A 12,156-nucleotide genomic window follows, 5' to 3' on the forward strand; every position below is an offset into this window, starting at 1 on the left:
CCAGGAGTAATTCAATTGCTGCCAAAGTATAATGGAATGGAATCCGAGAACCCTTATCTTCACCTTAAGGATTTTGAGGAAATTAGCATCACATTTAGAGTGCCAAATGTATCGGAAGATGTCCTTAAATTAACCTTGTTTCCTTTTTCCTTGAAGGATAAAGCCAAAACATGGCTGAACTCCTTGAGACCAAGATCGTTAGGAACATGGCATGATATGCAAAGAGAATTTTTAAAAAAGTTCTTTCCCGCACAAAGGACTAATTTTTTGAAAAGGCACATTAGTAATTTTCAACAAAAAGACCATGAAACATTTTATGAATGCTGGGAGAGATTTAAAGATTTGCTACTCTCTTGTCCTCATCATGGGTTTGAAACATGGAGAACCATTAGTTTCTTTTACGAGGGATTGTCTCCACAATTAAAACAATTTATAGAGACTATGTGCAATGGTCTATTTCTGGAAAAGCAACCCGATGAGGCATGGGACTATTTAGACTCTCTCGCAGAGACTGCACAATTATGGGATACAGGGGATAGAGTGAATAAACCTTTGCCTAAGACTACTAGCATTCCACACGGGGGCCTTTACAACCTTAATACTCAGGATGATATTCAAGCTAAAATGGCAGCCCTTACTAGGAAGGTAGAGAAAATTGAACTTAGAAGGACTGAACCCGTCAAGACCGTAGAGCATAACAACGAGTGTTGTAGGATTTGCGAGATGCTTGGCCATCTCATCACTGATTGCCCCACAATACCCGCATTCAAGGAAGTCTTGCACGATCAGGCCAATGTTATGAATACCTATCAAAAATCTTTCAATAATCCTTTTTCGGGTACTTACAACCCTGGATGGAAGAACCATCCAAATTTTAGGTGGAGGAATGACCAACCTCAACAAGTATATAACCCAACTCCTCCACCTCCGCACCCTCATTATGCACATGCACCCCCTCAAAAATCCAGTCTCGAAGAAACTTTGCAATCTTTCATGCAAGGTCAAGCTAAAATCAATGATGACTTAAGAAATCAACTGACAACGCTGACCACTACTTTAAGTGCTCAAGAGAAGGGTAAGCTACCAGCTCAACCACAACCTAATCCTCAAATCTATGGCGGTAGTAATGCATCATCTTCAACTTCACATAAAGAGCAAGCAAAGAGTATAATAACTTTGCGAAGTGGAAAGATTATTGACCGACCAGTCCCAGAACAAACACAAGTCATACCTGATTCTGACCCTCCCAAGACAAAAGAAAAGGATAACGAAGAAACTGAAGCACCAACATCTACTGAAAAAATCAAATGTCCTTTTCCTGCACCATTTCCACAAAGATTAAAGCCCTTGCAAAAGCTTGAACCAAACTCTGAAATTCTTGAGCTTTTTAAGCAAGTAAAAATCAATGTACCTCTTCTTGATGCAATCAAACAAGTGCCTTCATATGCAAAATTTTTAAAAGATTTATGCACTGTCAAGCGTCGTTTAAATGTCAAGAAGAAGGCATTTTTGGCTGAAAATGTAAGTGCAATTTTACAGCATAACATTCTCCCTAAATATAAGGATCCAGGTTGCCCAACTATCTCGTGCATCATTGGCAATTTTAGGATTGAGCGAGCATTGTTAGATTTAGGAGCGAGTGTGAATTTGTTGCCATATACGGTATATGAGCAACTTGGTTTGGGTGAGTTGAAGCCAACAACTGTGACCTTACAATTAGCTGACCGGTCAGTGAAGGTCCCTAGAGGGATTATCGAAGATGTGTTGGTCCAAGTAGACAAGTTCTATTTTCCTGTCGACTTTATCGTACTGGACACACATCCGGCTTCCAATTCACCATCTCAGATTCCAGTCATCTTAGGACGTCCATTCCTTGCAACTTCTAATGCATTGATCAATTGTAGGAATGGTATCATGAAGCTTTCTTTTGGCAATATGACTTTGGAACTGAACGTCTTTAGTATAGGCAAACAACCCAGTGATCATGAAGAAAGTAAAGAAGTTGAATGGGTTGAAACCATTGCGGAAGAATATTTGTTAAAAGAAACATTTACTGAATCGGCCGACAATGGTTTGATAGATTGGTGTTCTGAAGGTACTGCTGATGATATGGTCCCACCTATTTTAGATAACTCGGATGTCATGATGGTCAATGGGTGGAGACCAAGAATAGAGGAATTTGAACAGTTGCCACCTCTAAAAGCAAAGATGTACCATCCCATGAACAAACACCTAAGCTCGAGTTGAAACCTTTACCGAAGGAACTCATGTATGCCTTTCTTGGATCCAAGGACACATTTCCTATAATCATCTCATCTGATCTGGATCATGCCCAAGAAAGAAAATTACTTGGTGTTCTAACGAAATATAAGGGAGCTTTAGGATGGTCTATTGCCGACTTGAAGGGGATTAGCCCTTTAATTTGCCAAAAACTTGATGCAAAAATAAAATTGTTCTCCCAAGTGCAGGAGAATCGCACAAGTAGTAAAATCTCGGAAGTCCGAGGTCGAATCCTCAGGGAACGAAATTTATAGATTATTAGCGTAATTTTTAGATTAATTAATTAAATAAAATTTGTGGATTAAAATGATGTTTTGATTTTCAGAAATTAAATGCAGAGAATAATAAACACAATTCAATGAAATAAAAATGGTAGGGATCTGGAATCCCCCTTGATGATATTGCATCCAAGGAATAAACTCTATGGTTCTTGATTAAAGATTAAATGTAGGATAGATCTAATCATGGTATATGTTTCATAAACATATGAACTCAATTTCTAAGCATTCATCGTGCTTTCTACGTCTACGACGAATCAAATACTAAAGCAATCCATATATCAATAATCATAATCCATTAAAGATCTATCTACGAAATAACTATGCATGGATTAAGAACATGTCAATAAATATAAATCATTGAAAGCAAAAGTTTAGAGTTTACTTCAAAGAGCAATACATCAAAGGTTCCTCCATCACCCTCCCTAGGACTTTAGCCTTCCATTTCCCACATTAATCCCCCTTTCATTTTCTTTCTTCTTTTTTTTTTTCTCTTTTCTTTTCGGAAACAGGGCCTCCCCTGTTTCCTCTCTCTGTTTTTTTCTTTGAATGGGGAAAGAGAAGGATGCGGGACGCTGGGTGGAAAAACTAGACATGATACTTAATAGTCAAAGAGCTGTATTTAGTAAGCCTAACAACAAACAAAAATTTCTTAAAAACTTCTTTGTAAAAGCCGGAGAAAGTAAAACCAGAAATGCAACTTGTTTTCGTTGTGGTAAAGTAGGACATATAGCCAATTTATGTAACCACAAAAATCCTGAAATTAAAAGAAAGATTAAAAAGATTTGGGTTCCAAAAGGAACCAACATTACTAACCTTGAAGGACCCAGAAATACTTGGGTACCTAAAATTGTATGATTTTCTTGTGTAGGAGTGTCTTGCAGCCAAGGTCGACAAAAACTGTTGGTACTTGGATAGTGGCTGCTCAAGACACATGATGGATGACAAGGAGTAATTTTTCACCCTAGAGCCTAAAAAGGAAGGTGCTGTGACTATTGGAGACAATAATCAAGATCACATCGTTGGTAAAGGTAAAGTACAAATTACCTCTTCAACCTTCATTGATAATGTACAATTTGTAGATAGTCTTAAGCATAACTTACTTAGCATTAGTCAATTATGTGATAGAGGTTTTGATGTTTTGTTTAAGCTATCTTTATGCATCATAACCAACTCAATTGACAATGGCTTAGTATTTAAAGGAATTAGACGTGGTAACGTCTATGTAGTAGATCTTGAAGATCTCGCTAAAAATAGTCCTTGCTTAGTAGCTAATGATACTAAGGTTAGTGATGTAAGTTGGTTATGGCACCGTAAATTAGGTCATGCAAGTATGGATACAATATCTAAATTAGTTAAAAGAGATTCCGTGATTGGTTTGCCAAAGCTAAAATTTGAGAAAAATAAAATTTGTGAAGCATGTCAATATGGCAAACAATCTAGAAGTTCCTTAAATTCATAAATTGTGTCTCTACTGCAAGACCCCTTGAACTACTTCATATGGATCTTTTTGGACCAACTAGAACCACAAGCCTTGGTGGAAACAAGTATGGTCTTGTCATTGTAGATGATTTTTCTAGATACACATGGATCATATTTTTAGCTCATAAAGATGAAGCATTTTCTGTATTTAAGAAATTTTATAAAGAAGTAGCCAACTCAAGAAATACTTCAGTTATAGCTATTAGGAGTGATCATGGAATAGAATTTGAAAATCATCTATTTGATGAATTCTGTAGTAAAAAGAGAATAACTCATAATTTCTCTGCACCTAGGACACCATAACAAAATGGAGTTGTGGAGAAAAAGAATAGAACCCTAGAGAAAATGGCTAGAACCATGTTGTGTGAAAGTAACCTCCCTAAGTATTTTTGGGGAGAAGCCGTTAACACATCATGTCATATATTAAATAGAGTTTTATTGAGACCCATTATAAAGAAAACACCTTATGAACTTTGGAGAGATAGAAAGCCCAAAGTAAACTATTTTCATATTTTTGGGTGTAGGTGTTTCATTCATAATAATGACAAAGATAACTTAGGCAAATTTGATTCCAAATCTGATGAAGGTATCTTTTTGGGATATTCTACATCAAGTAAAGTTTATAGAGTCTTCAACAAAAGAACCCTTGTTATTGAAGAGTCTATACATGTTGTTTTTGATGATACTAATGATGTCTCTTCTAGCAAGAGAGTAGTTTTTGATTATGATGCAGGGATACTTGAGGAAAAGATGAATGACATGACATTACAAGAAAATGAACCGAAACAGATTGGAGATACATCAACAAACCAAGAGGCAATTGTTGATCATGGGCTTACTAAGGCTTGGAGGTATGCTCATGGTCATCCTAAAGAATTAATCTTTGATGATCCATCTCAACCTATTAGAACTAGAGCCTCTCTTAGGAACTTAAATAATCATCTTGCATTTGTTTCACATTTAGAACCTAAAAACATAGAAGAAGCTGAGAGTGATGTAAATTGGATAAATGCTATGCAAGAGGAACTTAACCAATTTACAAGAAATAAAGTATGGAACTTAGTTGAAAGACCCACTGAATACTCAATAATAGGAACTAAATGGATATATAAAAATAAACTTGATAAAAATGGAATTGTGATTAGGAACAAGGCTAGACTAGTAGCAAAGGGCTATAATCAAGAAGAAGGTATAGATTTTGATGAGACTTTTGCTCCTGTAGCTAGACTTGAGGCAATTAGATTGTTACTAGCATTTGCATGCAATAAAGATTTCAAATTATTCCAAATGGATGTAAAAAGTGCCTTCTTAAATGGGTATATTAATAAAAAAGTTTATGTAGAACAACCTTCTGGTTTTGAGAATCATCAATATCCCAATCATGTTTATAAACTAAATAAAGCACTTTATGGTCTAAAACAAGCCCCTAGAGCATGGTATGAAAGACATAACAAATTTCTATTAGACCATGAATTTTCTAGAGGAAATGTTGATACAACTCTATTTTTGAAAAAGGAAAACAAAAATATGTTGGTAGTGCAGATTTATGTAGATGATATTATTTTCGGTGCTACTAACAATCGCCTTTGCGAAGAGTTTGCTGAGTTAATGCAGAGTGAATTTGAGATGAGCATGATGGAAGAGTTGAACTACTTCCTCGGACTTCAAATCAAACAATCCAAGGAAGGAATTTTCATCAATCAAGCTAAATACATCAAGGAAATGCTAAAGAAGTTTGATATGGATGGAAATAAGTCAATTGGCAACCCCATGAGCTCATCATGCAAACTAGACAAAGATTAATCAGGTAAATCAGTTGATCAAAAGCTGTATAGAGGTATGATAGGATCTTTACTATATCTTACAGCAAGTAGACCTGATATTATGTTTAGTGTATGCATGTGTGCTAGATATCAATCTAATCCTAAAGAATCACACCTAATTGCAGTTAAGAGAATTTTTAAATATCTCATAGGAACAAAAAACATAGGTCTATGGTACTCTAAAGAATCAAGCATAAATTTAATAGGGTACACTGATTCAGACTTCGTTGGTTGTAAACTTTATAGAAAAAGCACCAGCGGATCTTGTCAATTTTTGGGAGAAAACTTAATTTCATGGTTTAGCAAGAAACAAAACTCGGTTGCACTATCTACGGCTGAAGCCAAATATGTTGCTGTCGGGAGTTGTTGTGCTCAAATTTTATGGATCAAGCAACAACTTGAAGATTATGACATTAAACAAGATAAGATTCCCATAAATTGTGATAATACAAGTGCCATAAATCTAACTAAAAATCCAATTCAACACTCAAGAACTAAACATATTGAGATAAGACATCACTTCATAAGAGATTATGTGTTAAAGGGTGATGTAGTGCTTGAATTTGTTTGCACTGATGATCAACTTGCTGATATCTTCACTAAACCCTTACGTGAAGATCGATTTTGTATTCTTAGAAGAGGGTTAGGAGTGATTGATCCATTCTTATGATACTCCCCTCTAATTGATTGATTTTGATGATTAGCTTATGTTAGACATAGGATTTCTTATCTATGGTCATCAAATTAGTTTTTAAATCTTAGATATGTCCATAGCTCTCTCCTTTGGCACGGTAATAACAAGTTTGTTGGTTATGTGCCAGAGTTCGAGTCGACTCGAATAGATTTTAGAGTCGGCTCATGGGCGAGTCGACTCGCGCATATTTAGGAGTCGACTCGAGGTCGAGTCGACTCGCGACTTATCGGAGTCGACTCGAGGTCGAAAATCCGATTTTTAACCCTAATCGAAACGTTTATTCCTCACTTCTATTCTCGGCCGCCACTGTTCCAAAATCCTAGAGTCGTCTCCGACCTCGTCTCCGACCCGTTCTAGGTCCTCTTCCTCGAGTTTTCTTCCATTTCTCTTGTCCATCCCTCGATTTGTAGGTCAAAATGCCTAGGAAAGTCGTTGTCCCAAGCCGGAAGAGACATCTCTCCGCGAGCGGCACCGAGCGACGGTCCAAGGCACGGAACGAACCCGTGAGGCCACCACCTCCGGTTCCTTCCCCGCCCAGGCCGGTTCCCTCGCGTCCGTGCGCCGGAAGGGCAGTCTCTACCAGGAGGAAAGTCAACTTTGACTTCCTCTCCCGGGAAGGGTTCACCCTAGGGCATCATCTTAGGGCTCAAGGGTTAGAGTTGTTCTGTTCTTTAGACCTCCCTACCTACCCAGGATTAGTTAGAAAATTTTATGGGAGTTGTTAACCCCCTAATGGATTTTGATGAATACAAAACACTAGAGTAAAATTCCATTATATCTTAACAATTCAATTGAGAAATTCATGTGTTTTATTTAGAATATTGTTAAGAAATGTCTAGGCAAGTTCCCATAATTTTTATGAATTTATTGAAGAATATTTTGAGCTAAAGAAAAAGTTCAGGGACAGCCGAGACGTCTCCTGATAGTTTCAGAGACGTCTCTGGCACAAACAGGAAGAACTGGCACACTTGGAGACGTCCCCGGCTCCTGTCGAGTCGTCCCCGCGTTAGCGGAGTCGACTCTCTCAGTAGCGGAGTCGACTCTCTCAGTGGCGGCAGAAAGACGCTTTTCAAGGGATATGCGCGAGACGTCCCCGCTGTACGCGGAGTCGTCCCCGCAAGCAAAAAGGAGACTTCCCGAGTCGTCCCCAAGATGGCGGAGACGGCTCTCTCAGGGTTTTTCAGAGAATGGTTTTTTCGGTGATAAGGAAGCGGAGTCGTCCCCACTCAAAAAGCGCTAACACGCCGAGACGTTCCCGTAAAGTGCCGAGTCGACCCCAGATAAAGTAAAAAGTAAAATCCTGTAGGCGAGACGTCTCTCGTTGTAGCGGAGACGTCCCCGGAGCGCCTGGGACGCGACTGACAGCTTTTCAGGTTTGATTTGAATTTCAAATCTTCTCTACTTTATCTCTAACGGCTATATTTGCTTTTTGGGCTATAAAAGGGAGCTCTTAAGTGCTTCTCAACAACTCTTCACCAACCAAAAGCAAAATCATTCAAGAGAGAAGTTAGAAAGAAAAGCTCAATAGAGTGAGTGCATTCAAGAAAGGAAATCAAGTGCTTTCAAGTCTCCCAAGCGATTTCAAGCTCATCCACTCTTGTGTGCTCGGGATTCAAAGCTCACACCCAACCCTACGCGTCCCACATCGGAAGAATCAACATCTCCCACGCTTCCAACGGCAAAAAGATTCTTCCGGGTTTCATTGTTCATAAGTGCTATATTTGCTTTCTAGAGCTTTTGTATCCTTTTGTACACTCTTTTATTGTGGTGCTTGTTCCAGTCAAGGGACTTGGAACAAGGGAAAGGGCGTCCCAAGCCTAAGAGAAATTGGGGGTTTTGGGTTTGTTGTGAGCCCGGTGTAAAACAACGAGTTGGGTAGTGAACTCGCAAAACTACCGTACTGTAATCTTGGATTATAGTGGAAATTCCCAAAGGCGCTTTGGGGAGTGGATGTAGGAGCGGTGAAGGCTCCGAACCACTATAAAACCGTGTGTTTGTGGTTGTCTCTTCTTATCGCTTTATCTTTGCTTTAGTTCATATATTTGTGTGTTTTATTTTTAAATTAGCCAAAAAGTTTTAAAACACCCAATTCACCCCCCTCTTGGGTGACCATCTCTGGGCAACAAGTGGTATCAGAGCGGGTGCTCTTATATTCCTTGAAAGACCTAACCGTCTTAGCCAAAGATCTAGATGGCAACACCCTTTAACAATGTTCCAGCCGAGGGGCAAGCAACCAATAGACCTCCACTCTTCAATGGGACAAATTATACCTATTGGAAGACTAGAATGAGAATCTTCATTCAAGCACAAGACTATGCCTTGTGGAGGGTTATAGTCAAGGGACCACAAGAACCATCACATGTGGTCAATGGCATTCGAGTTCCCAAACCTGAGGAGGATTGGGATGAGAATGATGATAGGATGGCTCAACTCAATTCTAGAGCCATGAACTCATTATTTTGTTCCTTAGATGTAAATGAGTTTAATAGAGTCTCCACATGTACTTCCGCTAAGGAAATATGGGATAGACTTGAAGTTACCCACGAGGGTACAAATCAAGTTAAAGAGTCCAAAGTGAACATTCTAGTTCACAAATATGAGTTGTTTAAGATGGAACCCAATGAAACCATCACATGCATGTTTACACGCTTTACTGATATAATTAATGGTCTAAAGAGTTTGGGTAAATCTTATACTAACCCGGAACTTGTGAGTAAAATTCTCAGGTCTTTGCCAAAAGCTTGGGAAGCAAAAGTCACGGCGATCATAGAAGCTAAAGATCTTAACACCTTGGGGCTAGAACAACTTTTGGGCTCATTGATGACGCATGAGCTCACGATGAAGCAGCATGAAGAAGAGTTGCCAAAGAAAAGGACAATCGCACTCAAGGCTACCTCAAGTGTATGTGAAGAAGAGAGCTGTGAGAGTGAAGAAGAAAGTCAAGATGAGGACTTGGGTTTGATAGTAAGGAAGTTTAAAAAGTTCATGAGAAGAAAGAAACCCTTCCCAAGAAAGAAATTTGGAGGGAGAAATGATTGGGAAAAAGAAAAAGAAAAAGAAAGAGACCCAATTGTATGCTATGATTGCAAGAGACCGGGACATATTCGTTCCGAATGCCCTCAACAAAAGAAGTATTTTGGAAAGAAGAAGAAGAAGGCATTGAAGGCAACTTGGGATGATAGTGACACATCATCCTCCGAGGAAGAGACCGCCAATCTATGCTTCATGGCGTTCGAAGATGACGAGGTATGTCAAAACCCAACCATAAATTTTACTTTAGAAGAATTATATGAAGCCTTTCAAGAACTTATGGGTGATTGTAGTATGTTAGGAGCAAAGAATAAAGAATTAAAAGCCTCCAATCAAAAACTGAAGGAAAATATCGAAAACCTATTAATTGAAAAGGAGAGCGTTAAAAATATTAACACTACTAACCTAGAAATCAAAAATTCAAAACTTAGCATTGAAAATGAAAAGGCAAAAACACTAATTAAGGAATTAAATCTGAAAGTAAAATCCCTACTCGATAATATTACCTCACTTGCACAAAACATTGAATCTCTTAGAAAAGATAAGGAAGAACTAGTTAAAGAAAATTTGAATCTTAAGAATGAGGTACATAAGTACAAACCAATTGTTGAAAAATTCACACAAAGCTCTGAAAAATTAAATCTCATTCTTTCAAATCAAAGAGCTGTTTTCAATAAAGCCGGATTAGGATATAAAACTAATAAACAACAAAAGTATCTAAAGAATTTCTTTGTAAAAGCAAAAGATGTAAAAACTGAAAAACCTACATGCTTTCATTGTGGAAAGAATGGACATAAAGCCTACTCTTGTATTGAAAGAAAAATTCAAACTAACAAGAGTACATTTGTGAAAGCCAAAAACATAACTAAAGTATGGGTGCCTAAGGGAACCAACCACACTAACCACGAAGGACCCAAGAAAACTTGGGTACCTAAAAGCTTCACATGATCATTTTGCAGGTATGCCTTGCAGCCGGAAATAAAAAGAGAATGTGGTATCTTGATAGCGGTTGCTCAAGGCATATGACCGGTAACAAGAGTCTCTTCGTCACCTTGGAATCAAAAGAAGGAGGAGCAGTCACATTTGGAGACAATGCTAAAGGCCGAATCATTGGTGTTGGTAAAATCTCCATATCACCCTCCTCATTTATTGATAATGTATTGTTAGTTAATGGACTAAAACATAATTTATTAAGTATAAGTCAATTTTGTGACAAGGGCTTTAAAGTGTCATTTGAATCGTCACTATGCATAATTAGTAGTCCAATTGATAATGAGATCATACTCACAGGACATAGGCATGGAAATATTTACATGGTAGATCTTGATGATCTCACCATGAAGGATGGCCAATGTCTTGTAGCCATGAATCCCAAAGTCAATGAGACTAGTTGGTTATGGCATCGTAGGTTAGGGCATGCTAACATGGATTTAATCTCTAAATTAATTACAAAGGATCTAGTCAAAGGGCTACCAAAAATAGACTTTGAAAAGAATAAAATTTGTGCTGCATGTCAATTAGGGAAACAAACAAGAAGTTCCTTTAAGTCTAAGAACATAGTTTCAACATCAAAACCCTTAGAACTAATTCACATGGATTTGTTTGGATCCACTAGAACTGCTAGTATAGGGGGTAAGAAATTTGGTCTTGTAATTGTTGATGATTTTTCACGTTTTACATGGGTTTCATTTCTTGCACATAAAGATGAGTCCTTTCCCGCTTTTATTAAGTTTCATAATAGAGTTTCGAATGAACTCAATCTTAAACTAAAAGCAATTAGGAGTGATCATGGTACCGAGTTTGAAAATCAGTATTTTGAAAAATTTTGTGAAGAAAATGGTATCAATCACAACTTCTCGGCACCTAGGACACCCCAACAAAATGGGGTGGTAGAAAGGAAGAATCGCACACTAGCAGATATGGCTCGTACCATGTTGTGCGAATCGGATCTACCAAAGTATTTTTGGGCTGAAGCAATAAATACCTCATGTTATATTTTAAATCGTGCTTTAATTAGATCCATCTTAAAGAAAACACCGTATGAATTGATGAAAGGTAAGAAACCAAATATAAGTTATTTTCGTGTTTTCGGTTGTCGATGCTTTATTTTGAACAATGGAAAGGACAATCTCAGTAAATTTAGTGCTAAATCAGATGAGGGAATCTTCTTAGGTTCTTCCTCATCTAGTAGAGCATACAGGGTCTTCAACAAGAGAACTCTCGTTGTTGAAGAATCCATTCATGTTGTTTTTGATGAAACTAATGGAGATTCTTCTAGAAAAGAAGAAGATGGTGATGCAGGTATACTTGAAGACGGGATCAAAGAATTCTCCATACAAGACAAACAACATGAGGATGAGATCAAAGAGGATACAAATCAGCAAGATGAAGAAGATCAACCTCCATCAAGAAATCAAGATCTTCCTAAAGAATGGAGGTATGCACATGGTCATCCAAAGGATCTAATCCTTGGTGATCCTTCACAAGGTATAAGAACTAGATCCTCTTTAAGAAACACTAGTAATTATCTTGCTTTCGTTTCACAAATAGAGCCTAAATCACTAGAAGA

General features: G+C 37.8%; 1 pseudogene; it reads right to left on the reverse strand.

Annotated features, from left to right (window-relative positions):
* Positions 1–273: 273 nt before the first annotated feature.
* Positions 274–371, reverse strand: LOC120112672 (annotated as a pseudogene).
* Positions 372–12,156: the final 11,785 nt, after the last annotated feature.

This window comes from Phoenix dactylifera, chromosome 11 (genome assembly GCF_009389715.1).
Source record: "Phoenix dactylifera cultivar Barhee BC4 chromosome 11, palm_55x_up_171113_PBpolish2nd_filt_p, whole genome shotgun sequence".
In the NCBI taxonomy this organism is placed as follows: Eukaryota; Viridiplantae; Streptophyta; class Magnoliopsida; order Arecales; family Arecaceae; genus Phoenix; species Phoenix dactylifera.